The sequence below is a fragment of the Fringilla coelebs genome (genome assembly GCF_963513975.1).
Source record: "Fringilla coelebs genome assembly, contig: SCAFFOLD_32, whole genome shotgun sequence".
NCBI lineage: Eukaryota > Metazoa > Chordata > Aves > Passeriformes > Fringillidae > Fringilla > Fringilla coelebs.
The window spans coordinates 1477045-1489278 of NW_028167319.1; the positions used below are offsets into that span (position 1 = coordinate 1477045).

Sequence of the window (12234 nt, forward strand, 5' to 3'; positions counted from 1 at the left end):
AGGAATGCTGAGGGTTTCTCGTATCCAAGAATACCACAACAGATATGGAAGATCTTAAAGAGGAAACCCCAGAATTCTTGAACACAAAAGGGTGTCTGTGTGTGTTACAGAGCAGGGTGTGGGATATGACTTTGATTTTGGTTACAGACATCTCCTCTAACTCTTCACTGTCTTTCTCTCCATGAAGAGGTCCTTTTGTCCAGCCCCAGGAAATGTCCAACAGCAGCTCCATCAGCCACTTCCTCCTGCTGGCATTGGCAGACACGCGGCAGCTGCAGCTCCTGCACTTCTGCCTCTTGCTGGGCATCTCCCTGGCTGCCCTCCTGGGAAACAGCCTCATCATCTGCGCCATAGCCTGCGGCCACCACCTGGACACCCCCATGTTTTTCTTCCTGCTCAACCTGGCCCTCACTGACCTGGGCTCCATCTGCACCACTGTCCCCAAAGCCATGCACAATTCCCTCTGGGACACCAGGAACATCTCCTACAAAGGATGTGCTGCTCAGATTTATCTGATTTTCTTATTTTTTGGATCAGAGTATTTCCTCCTGACTGTCATGTGCTATGACCGCTATGTGTCCATCTGCAAACCCTTGCACTACGGGACTCTCCTGGGCAGCAGAGCTTGTGTCCACATGGCAGCAGCTGCCTGGGCCAGTGCCTTTCTCAATGCTCTCATGCACACGGCCAATACATTTTCCCTGCCTCTGTGCCATGGCAATGCCCTGGGCCAGTTCTTCTGTGAAATCCCACACATCCTCAAGCTCACCTGTTCACACTCCAACCTCAGAGAACTTGGGCTCCTTGTGTTTTCCATCACTGCAGTATTTGGTTGTTTTGTGTTCATTGTTTTCTCCTATGTGCAGATCTTCAGGGCTGTACTGAGGATCCCCTCTGAGCAGGGACGGCACAAAGCCTTTTCCACCTGCCTCCCTCACCTGGCCGTGGTCTCCCTGTTCCTCAGCACTGCAGCATTTGCTTACCTGAAGCCCCCTCCATGTCCTCCCCATCCCTGGATCTGGCTGTGTCAGTTCTGTACTCGGTGGTGCCTCCAGCCCTGAACCCCCTCATCTACAGCCTGAGGAACCAGGAGCTCAAGGCTGCAGTGGGGAGACTGATGACTGGATGGTTTCAGGAACAATAAACTGCTGGCCAATTTCTGCAAATCACTTATAATAAAAGTCATGTTTGACACTTCTTGTAACTTGCATTTTAGAGGTTCTTTTTTTTTGTTTTACTTTTTTTTTAATATTGTCCACAAATAAATGTCATTGTTTGTGCCATTTCTCATTTTGTTTCTTTCCACATTCCCTGTAGTCACAGACTGTGTCAATGAGGGGCTGCACTCTTGGTGTTTTTAAAATGATCTAAAGGATCTCCCAGCAGAGTTTTCTGCAGAGATGCCATTTAGTTGCCTTCTCTGGAGCTGCAGCAGCAATGTCTGTGCAGAGCTGGGGGCAGATCAGTGCTGGCACAGAAGCTGTGCCCAGGAGCAGCAGCACTTGGTGTTGCCAGTGTTGCTCCCGTGGCCCTGTCCCGCTGCCCTGGTGGCCCTGGTGTTGCTGTGGGGCCTGAGTGCTCTCAGGGCCGGGCACAGCCTTGGAATGGCAGTGCCGGGGCTGCAGCAGGGACAGGCTATGGGCACTGCTGGGGCAGCGCTGATGCCTCAGGCCAGGGCCTTGGGGCTCTAGGCTCCTTTTCCAGGTTCTCTCATGAACATGTCCAGGCCTATGCTCAGCACAGAAAACCCCCGTGAGCAGCCCCAGGCTGGCCGTGGGCAGGCTGGGGGCAAACAGCATGGCTGGTGCTCTGCAAGGGCCCTGGGGAAGATGGGAAGGAGCAGCAGAGCAGGGGCTGATCCATCCCCAGTGCACTAGACAGCCCAGGGCAGCGTCCCAGAGCATCCTCATGGAGCTGCCAACAACATACCCCCTCTGCAGCCCTGGCCTCTCTCCCAGCTCACACAGGTGCCCCATCCTTGCAGGCACAGACACGGCAGCACCGGCTCAGCAGCCCCTGTTTGCTGTGCACAGAGTAGGCAGGAGCACCCCCATGCTGTTGCTGTGGGGACATGAACCTGAGGGAGCACATATGCCTTCACCCCCTGGGGCCAGCAAGGGCTGGGGGAAACACCAGGGAAACCACTCAGCTTTGTCCTGGCCTCTACAGTCAGCCAGAAAGTTTGTTCCCATCAGCTGGGAGTTTCCTGTCCCACTGCAGACACTGATGCTCAGAGCCAGGGCTGCCTGGCAACCACGCCCAAACTGACCTGAACATTTCCTTGGCTTCACCTTTGCTTTCTTTCCTCTTCTGCTACAAATTTCTTCCTCTTGCCTACCCCTGTTCCCTCCCCTGCCAACAGCCCATCCCTGTTTGCCCTTTCATTCTCTGGTCCCACTCCCCATTGCAGTTCCTGACTTGGCACCATGGGAACGTCCCTTGGCAAGCAGGATCATCCTACAAGTGCTGCAGGAATTGTCTGCAGGCTCCTGCAGTGCCTCCTGCTGCTCCCTTGCCACAGGCACCACAGGCAGGGGGTCACATCTGGGCTGCTGTGTCTGGCTGTGGGGCTCCCTGTTCTGGGCAATGAGGAGGAGCTGCAGAGGCTCTGCAGGACTGACAGGATGGGCTTTGGGGCTGGCAGGAGAAGCTGAGGGACCTGGGCTGCTGGAGCTTCTCAAGAGGAGGCCCAGGGCTCATCCTGCAACTGCTCCAAGGGTGCTTTCAGGGAATCACAGAATCAGCAAGGTTGGAAAAGACCTTGGAGATCATCAAGTCCAACCAGTGCCCTGACACCACCTTGTCTTCCTTCACCCTCCTTTTCTCCAGGATAAACAACCCCTGCTCCCTCAGCCGCTCCTCATAGCACTTGTGCTCCAGATCTGTCCCCAGCCTTGTTGCCCTTCTAGACACGCTCGAGCCCCTCCATGTCCTTCCTAAATTGGGGCCCCAGAACTGGACACAGCACTCGAAGTGCTGCCCAGCCAGTGCCAAGCACAGGGGAAGAATGCTCCTGCTGGCCACACCATTCATGATCCATAGGAGTGCCAGGGGTTGGATGAGGGAAATCGTGGAGAGAGAGTGGGGACAAAGTGTTATTGATTGCCAGTCATGGACGGTTTCTTGATTTTCATATCTGTTCAGACTGCATTAGAACATGCTGAGGGTCATTATTAATTGGACATTGCTGATATCAATCTATAATCAGGATAAGAAAAGGGGACAAAACAGTTCTCTCTGTATTTTTTCCAATACAGTATATTCACTTTGAATACATTTCTGGAATGTGTCTAATTAATCATAGAAAAATTGAATATTTAAATTATTACCAAAGGTTTTTCTTGCTCTGGTGTTTTGAAAAAAGTTTTATAAATTTTTCTAACTGAATTCCTGAACTGAAGACCTCAAGAAAGAAGAGGCCTCTGGAGGATTAAAATTCATCAGCAGCCTCCAAGTGGCTGAGGATCCATCTGCCTCAGAGCAGCAATGAACAGAAATGGGCACAGCTCCGTGGCTGCCCCAGATTTGGGATGGGCCCTGGGCCTGGAGCAGGATCAACCCTGGAGGGCCCCAAGGCTGGGGCACTTGTGCTGCCTTGGGCAGATGGGATGGCAGCAGGGGCTGCAGAGCTCTCAGCACCTCAGACAGAGGGGAGCAGGGCACCCAGGGAGCCTCCTTGTGCCTTGGCCAAGCCCCTTCCCCCATGGCTGGGGCTGAGTCCTGTGGCAGCTGCAGCTGCTGCTGTGCCCTTGCCAGGGGCTGAGGCCATGGGGCCAGTGCCCAGAGCAGCCTGGCCTGAGCAGAGCTGTGGGGCCAGAGCCAGCTGGGCTGGGCTGGCCAGAGGCCCTTGGTGCTGCCCAGAGTTCAGGGCAGCTGGCAGAGCTTGGAGGGAGCTGGGCTGGGCTCAGAGAGCCTGGCACAGACACCATCAGTGTCCATCTCAGCCTGGCTGAGCGTGCAGGGGCAGGACTCAGGCCAGGCCTTGTGGGGCAGGGCCAGTGCCTGGCCAGGGCTAAGTGTGCCAAAGGCAGAGCTCAGCTGCCCTTGGGGGCTGCAGGAACAGTCCAGAGCCCAAAGAGCCTCCATGGCTGTGCTCCATACCAAGGCTGGAGTAGGGAAATGCAGGGCTGCTGCTGGATGGGGAGGGCATTGAATTCCAGCACACACTTCATTTCTCTGATGATCCCGGCACCATGCTGGGCCCTGTTCCGGACTGGAGCAGAGCAGATGTTGATGGGACAGGAGCCCTGCGGGGCTGTCAGGGACCTGCAGCTTGCAAAGTGCTCTGCTCTCCCTCAGGTGCTCTCGGAGAGATCCAATCCCAGCTGGGCACCTCAGGGCACAAGTGGCCCTGCCTGTTCATGGGCACACAACTGATGTCTTCCTGGAAAGGGGCAAAGGTTTTAATACAATATTATACAATCACATTTTTAATATCTGGGTCACTTGAGTACTTTTGAGAAATGGCAAAGTTTTCCCACCAGGAATAAGAATTTTGTGGAAGTGTACAGGAGAAGAAATACTGATCTTCCTGTCTACTTGTGTCACCAATATTCAGTGTATTACTTCCTCTCCCTCTTTCTTCAGATGTTTGCTGCTCTTGGTTTAAATGGCCATGGCTAAGGACATCTCTTTCCTAGATCAGCATCCCTACATAGGTCCCTGCATCTATGTACTTCCCACTGCTCCCAGATATCCTCCTCCAGATGTTCTCTGGTAATTTCAAGTGCCACTCAATTGACTGGCTTCATGCTCTGAATTTCTGGGAGTTGCCCAATCTTTCTGAAGTTATAAAAGATAAATGAATAATCAATATCTTAATTGTGTTTATATCTATCAACGAATTACCTTTTCTTATGTCTTCGTCTAAAACTGTTCCTGAACAGAAACTCCTTGGGGATGGTAGACATGTCAGATGCTGTTGGGACATCACAGAGAGATGAGGGCAGAGCTGTGATGGATATTAAACTGTTCAAATGTGCTTGTGTGCAAGAAACCTTTCTGTGCCTCTGAGTGTCCCCAGTCCCTGACCCCAAAGGACACAAACCTGATGAGTTCTGCTTCCCACTGCAGGGGCACTTGGACCGTGGCTCTGCACAGGAGAGCTCTTCATCCCCTTTCTCTCTTTTCCTCCCTCTGAGCATGGAGGGAGCTCCTGACTTCAGCGTGTGACTCATGTGTGCAAAGAGCAAATCTGGGCAGAATCCAGGCAGGGAGGGTTTGGGGGGACCGAGGGATCTGTGCTGGGCACAGAAGGTGTTTTCCATTGCTCTGAGGCTATCTGCTGTGAAAAGTGGATTTAATATCCAGTAGAGGAATGACTTTTGAATTTAAAGGAGCTGCACCTTCCCTTGGCTTTGTTGGCTGACAATAAATGAACATCCCTCTGTGTCTCAAGCAGCTCCTTCTCCAAGGAAAGCAGGTGGGAGTTGGAGCCAAGAAGCTGAAAGCTGCAGGTGCAGCCTGGGCTGGAGGGAGCTCAGATTTGCACAAGGCTGCTCTGAGTGCCAGGGCTTGGATGGGGGAAATGGTGGACTGGGGGTAGGGACAGAGTCTGACTGATTGGGGGAAATGGTGGACTGGGGGTAGGGACAGAGTCTGACTGATTGTCAGCCATGAAAGGTCTTGATTTTCATATCTATTCCAACTGCATGAGGAGGTACTTGGATCCAGTGTCAATTGGAGATTGCACATAGCAATAAATTAACTGGAAAACAAAAATAAACAGGACCTAAAAAAATTTCTTCTCACTGTCTTTTTTAATAATCATGTATTCACTTTGAATACACTACTGAGATCTACTTAACTACAAACTATTTGGAAAGCAAAATCAAACTATTCCCAGAGGCTTGGCTTATTAAGGTGCTCTGAATGTCAATGAGCCCTGGGACACTGAATTCCTGCACTGAGGAGCTGAAGGCTGAACAAGCCTCTGGAGCAGTAAAATTCAGCAGCAGCCTCTGCAAGTGTCTGAGGATGTCAGCAGCCCCCACTGAGGCCATCCCTGCCCAGAGCCCGTGGGGGAATGGGCAGACAAGGAGAGCGTCCCTGGGGCTGGGGTAGCACAACTCAGAGGCACCAGCGGCTCCAGCTGGGAAATGGAATTTGGAATGTGGCTGGGAAAACCTTGCCTGGGCTGTGCCAAGCAGGACAGACAAGCTCTGACTCCCTAACCCCAAAACACTCTCTCAAGGAGACATTTAGAAGGAATTACAATTATTTGTGTCATTTAGAGTGGATGAACTTTAGAAATACCAAAAAGCCATATTTAGGAGCTCAAAACAACAAAATAGATGTTGCTGGCCACTTCAAAAATTCAGAGACACTTTGCCAAAAGGTTTAATATGACATTCAATCAACAAAAAACACTTCTCAAAGCTTTGACCTGGCCCATTCAAGATCACAATCTCGAAGGCTGTTCAGTTTTCACTTATGAAAAATTGCAAGAGTACAGAAATAGTAGAAGATACAGAAGAAGAGAAAGACAAAAAACAAACAGACAACCACACACACAGCTACCAACTCCTGGATTCCAGCAGTGTTCAGATAGAAATTCCAGCATGAGGTAGGGTCAGGATATGTCCTTGCCTTTTGGTCAGCCCTTCCCCCAGGTGGAACTTGGGCTCATTTGGTCACTCAGGAGCTGGGCTGGGGGGTCCAGAGGTGGCTGTGGAGCATTGCCTGTGCTGTGCCAGGGACTGGCAGGCACTGCTGGGCTGGGATAGAGGCTCTGGGGGGATTGGGGTTCCAGGGCAGGGCAGTGCTGGGGTTCCAAGGCAGGGCAAGCTGGACCTGCCCCTTCCTCCCCCACACATGAAATGTTTTGAGCCAACAATCTCTTCCAGTCTTTCACATTAGGGAGTGCTGGAGATGAAACCCAAATTTCATGGGCGTCTGGACAAGGACAGTTCTTTTCCATAGGAAGGAAAGCCCCATATCTCAGTTAATTTCTGGTTTGATTGCCTGGATTCTGTTTGGTTTTGTTGTTGCTTTGTTTCCCTTTAGTGCCTGAAGTGTCCAGTCAGAAGCAGAGTGACTCTTGCCAAGGAACTTTGTGCTGCTGTCCCTTAATATTAAATCTGGTTTTTGCTAAACCCTTGCTGGGGATTTTTTCAGCGCTCTCAAGGCCTCGTTCGTAACAGGGTGAAGAACCCCTGGCCCAGGCTCTGGCCCTGGGAGTCACAGGGACGCTGCCAGGTAGTCCCTGTCCCCCTGTCCCACCCCCAGGGCCCCGGCCCCTCGTCCCTGTGTCAGGCTCTGGGGTCGATCTCGTGGAACATCCTCTGGGGGAGGCTGCGGCACCGGGGGCGGGGAGATCCCGGGGGACAGGGGACCCTGCTGTGCACGAGCAGGGTTGGACTGCTCTGGGGGAAACTGTAAGGCAGGGCTGGGGCAGAGAGACCTCCCCAGTGACCTCACACAGCCCCTTTGATGTCACATAGCCCCTGTGATGTCACACAGGCCCTTGTGATGTCATACAGATCATTATGATGTCACATAATTATCCTGTGAGGTCTTACAGCCTTGTGTGATGTCACAGCCCTTGTTATGATGGCACAGTTAATGTTGTGATGTAATGCAGCCATTCTATGGTGTTACACCCTGGACTATGATGTCACAGCCCCTCTGTGATGTCACACATATAGCCTGTGATGACAGCATCAATTCTATGATGTCCTGCCTATGATGTCACAGAGCCTATCCTGTGATATCATAGGAAACTCAGTGATCACACACAGCTGCTCTGTGATGTCACAGCCTGCTCTGTGATGTCACAAAGCTTCTTTGTGTTATCATAGGACCAGTGCTGGAATATCACTCTGCGATGTCATACAGCTGGTCTGTGATGACACAGAAGATTCTGGGATATCAGAAAGTCACTCTGTAACATCACAGTCTGTTCAGTGATGTCATAGCCTGCTCTGTGATGTTACACAGCTATCCAGTGATGTCACAACTCACTCTCTGATGGCAGAGAGCCACCCTCTATGATGGCAAGAGTCTGCTCTATGGATCTACTCTATGATGTCATAGGCAGCTGTGTGATGCCACAACCCTATCAGTGATGTCACAAAATCCTCTCTGTGATGACAAGCTGCTAGTCTGTAATGTTGCAGCACACACTTTGACCTCACAGCCTGCTCTATGATGTCATACATCCATGCCAGGATGTCACAGCCTGCTCTGTTATGTCACACAGTCCCCTCTATGAATGTGTAGCTGCTCCATGACCTCTCACAACAAACTCTGTGGTGTCATAGCCCAACCTGTGACCTCACGCAACCCACACAACCCACTCTGTGCTGGCCTTGGCCTCTTGGGGGATACCTCTCATGTGCTTTCAAAACACTGGAGGCCTGTGCTCTTCTTGCCATGGAAAAAAACGCCTTCAAGTCCAGGCATCCATTTCCTAAATTGAGAATCAACCTCTGAAATTCCATATATCCAAGGATAGCTCCCACACAAAAGCTTCCAGGACTGTCCAGGTTCCCTTGGCTTTCTGAGGGCCAGCTCTCATCTGCCTTTGAAACACTGGGAATCCGTACTTTCCTTCCTATGCAAAAGAACTGTCCTTCTTGTCCAGATGCCCAGAGACAAAAGTGGGGTTTGGCCTCCCAAATTCTGTTTATCTAAGGATTCCTCCCTGACAACAGGTCTGGCTGGCCTTGGCCTCCTTGGGGCCACCTCTAATCAGCCTTGGAAACACTGGGACTCCACCTTTTCCTTCCTATGGAGAACTGTCATTCCAGTCCAGGAACCCACGGCTGAAATGGAATTCCATCCCCAAAACTCCCCAGATATCCAAAGGTTGCTTTCAGACAAAAGCTTCAAAGAAAGACAGGTCTGGCTTGCCTTGGCCTCTGGTGACTGCCTCTCATCTGCCTTCAAAACCCTGGGGTTCTGTGGTTTCCTTCCTGTAGAAAAGAACTGTCCCTCTTTTCCTGGTGTTCTTGGCCTCAGGCATTTCACCACTCTATAGGGACTCAGGAGCTCTGTGCTCAGTGGGGTGGAGACTGAGGAGAGCAGAGGAGAGCCCTGGGAGGGATTGAAGGGTAGTTTCAGAGATGGTGGATCCTTTTGACATAGTAGAGAACAGCCAGAGAAAGAAAGATTTAATACCAAGGGCAGCTGGGGAGGTCCAGACGGGGAGCAAAGAGAAAGGAATTTTCCTGCCAGGGCAGGGCTGTGGTGCAACACGTCCCCCAGCAGGAGCCTGGAGCAGCCCAAGGCTTTGTGTGGGCAGGCACAGGCAGGCAGGAGGCAGAGCTGTCAGCAAAGGAAGGGGCCAGCCAGGTGGGGCAGCCAGGGGATGACGACAGCCTGCAGGGACAGAGACCCAGGTTTGCTCAGCATCAGAGACACCTTTGCCTTGCTTGTCCTGAGCTGTCATCACTACCTGCAGTGTTCTGCTCAGTCTGGAAGCTGGGGACACTTTCTCAGTCCTGTCCCTCTGAAGGATCTATTAAAGTATAAGAAACTTGAGCGCATCAATGTCTTTTTGAGTTCTCAAGAAGTTCTTTGAGCACACTCTGAGGGACTGAGTCTGATGCAAACAGCACCAAAGCCCCAGAGGGTCATTCAAGTCCTTGTGCTGTGTCTGTGCTGCTGAGCTGGGCTGGGCTCCTGGCCCAGAGGCAGCTCCTGGCAAGGGCAGCGCTGCAGAGAGACAGCTCTGGCCAGGAGCAGCTCCTGTGCACAGCCCAGCAGGGCTGGGGCACTGCCAGGGCACCTCAGGGACACCAGCAGGGCACAGACAGAGCTCACAGGGGCTCAGCACTGGCAGGGGCTGTGGGATGTCCCAGAGGGGGCTGTGTCACAGCAGCACCTGAGTGGCTGTGTCATGGAGGCACAGAGCAGCTGTGATGTCAGCAAGGGGCTGTGTGACAGCACAGAGTGGGCTGTGTGACGTCACAGATTGGGATATGACATCACAGAGTTTGTAGTGTGAGGTAACTGAATAGCTATGGCATCATCGAGGGGACAGTGTGACATCACAGAGCAGGCTGTGACATCATGGTATGGCTGTATGGCATCATAGAGCTGGCTCTGAGGTCAAAGTGTGTGCTGTGACATTACAGAGTGGCAGTATGACATCACAGGGAGGGTTTTGTGACATCATTGAGGGGGTTGTGACATCACAGAGCTGGCTTTGACATCATAGAGTAGGGTGTGAGGCCATAAAGTAGAATCTGCCATCATGGAGGGTGGCCCTGTGACATCAGAGAGTGGGTTGTGACATCAGTGGGTGGCTGTGTAACATCATAGAGCAGGCTGTGACATCACAGGGTGACTTTGTGACATCACACAGTCTTCTGTGACATTACAGAACAGCTGTATAACACTCCAGGGTGCTGTCCCAGAGTGGGCTGTGAGGTCACAGGAGGGCTGTGTGGCATCATAGGAGGCAATGTGACATCACAAGGACTGCATGACATCCCAGGGGCTGCATGACATCACAGATGGCTGCGTGAAATCACAGATGGCTGTGTGACATTGCAGGAGGCTGTGTGACATCCCAGGGGCTGTCTGAGGTCAATGGGGAGGTCACTCTGCCCTGTCCCCCCTCATAGTTCCCCCCAGAGCAGTCCAACCCTGCTCATGCACAGCAGGGTCACCTGTCCCCCCAGGTCCCCCCACCCCCAGTGCCGCAGCCTCCCCCAGAGGATGTTCCACGAGATCGACCCCAGAGCCTGACACGGGGATGGGGGGCCGGGGCCCTGGGGGTGGGACAGGGCGACAGGGACCCCCCGGCAGTGTCCCCATGTCCCCCAGGGCCAGGGCCTGGGCCAGGGCTCCTTCACCCTGTTATGAATGAGGCCTTGAGAGCGCTGAAAAAATCCCCAGCAAGGGATCAGCAAAACCCAGATTTAATATTAAGGGACAGCAGCACAAAGTTCCTTGGCAAGAGTCACTCTGCTCCTGACTGGACACTCAAGGTACACCAAGGAAACAAAGCAACAAAAAACCCAAATAGAATCCAGGCAATCAAACCAGAAAAGAATTGAGAACTGTCCCTCTGTGTGTGTGTGTGTGTGTGTGTGACCCAAGGGCAGTGAGGGCAAGGATAAAAGGAATACAGTCCAAAAGCTTAACAGAGCTCAAACTTAACAGGACTTAACCTAGATTGATATGTTAAACTCCACAATTTAGCAAAAGAACTGCACATAACAGTATTTAACCTAACTTAACATCTATGACTTTGCAATTAAACAGAGGAATAACATTTAACAGTATTTAACTCTGCTTATAACATATATTAAACCACTTAGCAAAAGAACAGCTCTTAATAGCATTTAACTTCACTTAGACCTTGTGATTTAACCTCACTTAGAGGCCTGACTGGCTCAGCTATCCAAGGCACTCAAACCCCTCAGAGAGCAGCATTTCTGCCACATTTCCCCAGCACAGGCACTCCTGCATGCACACAGACACCAAGAGTCAGCGCAAGGCACCTGGGAGAAATTCCCCTGAGGGCAGGGAATGCTCCCTGCTGATGCTTTGGCATCTCCCCAGAGGGTGAAGGGTTGAGCCTGGAGGAGTGGGGGGATCGGCCCAGACTCTGTGGTTGTTTGGGATCCCCGAGTGCAGCAAACGGGAGAGTTCCCGCCTGGGAGAGGCCCCACTCAGAGGGAGTGGCTGGCCCAGGAGAGCTCCAAGGGCTCCTTTTGGAGCGCTGTTTGCAGGGCCCCACGAGAGGGGCTTCAGTCCCAGCAATGGCTCATCCTGGCCACACTTGGCATCAGCAGCTTTCTCTGGCAGTGTGAGAACAGGGATGTTGTGCCACTGAAGGAACAGAAACAGTTCCCAGGGCTGCTCCTAAAGGAACCAGGAGCTGTTTGGGCAGCAGCAGTGCCTGGAGCAGACAGTGTTTGTGATGAGCTGCAGAGGAGCTGAGCCTAGGGGCTGTTGGCCAAGGCCGAGGCCCAAGGAGCATTTCTCAGCTGGCAGGGCGGCCTGAGAAGGGGAGGGGGGAATGCAGCAGCACAGGGCCATGGAACCAAGGGAGCCTTGTGACACTGTGGGGTCCTGTGAGACCAAGGGACCCTTGTGACACCCTGGGGCCCTGTGAGACCAAGGGGCTATTGTGACACTGTGGGGCCTCATGGAATCATGGACAGCACTGTGACATTGCTGGGGTCATGGAACCAAGGGGACTGTACTGACGCTGTGTGGCTTCATGGAATGTAGGGATCATTGTGACACTGAGAGGCCCCATCAAACCAAGGGTCCATT

At 52.4% G+C, this 12234-nt stretch overlaps 1 pseudogene across 1 annotated transcript; it reads left to right on the forward strand.

The window, feature by feature from the left end:
* The first annotated feature begins 212 nt into the window (after positions 1–212).
* LOC311166046 (olfactory receptor 14A16-like) lies at positions 213–1401 on the forward strand (annotated as a pseudogene). Its single transcript has one exon. The product of its transcript is annotated as an olfactory receptor 14A16-like (transcript).
* The last annotated feature ends 10833 nt before the right edge of the window (positions 1402–12234 follow it).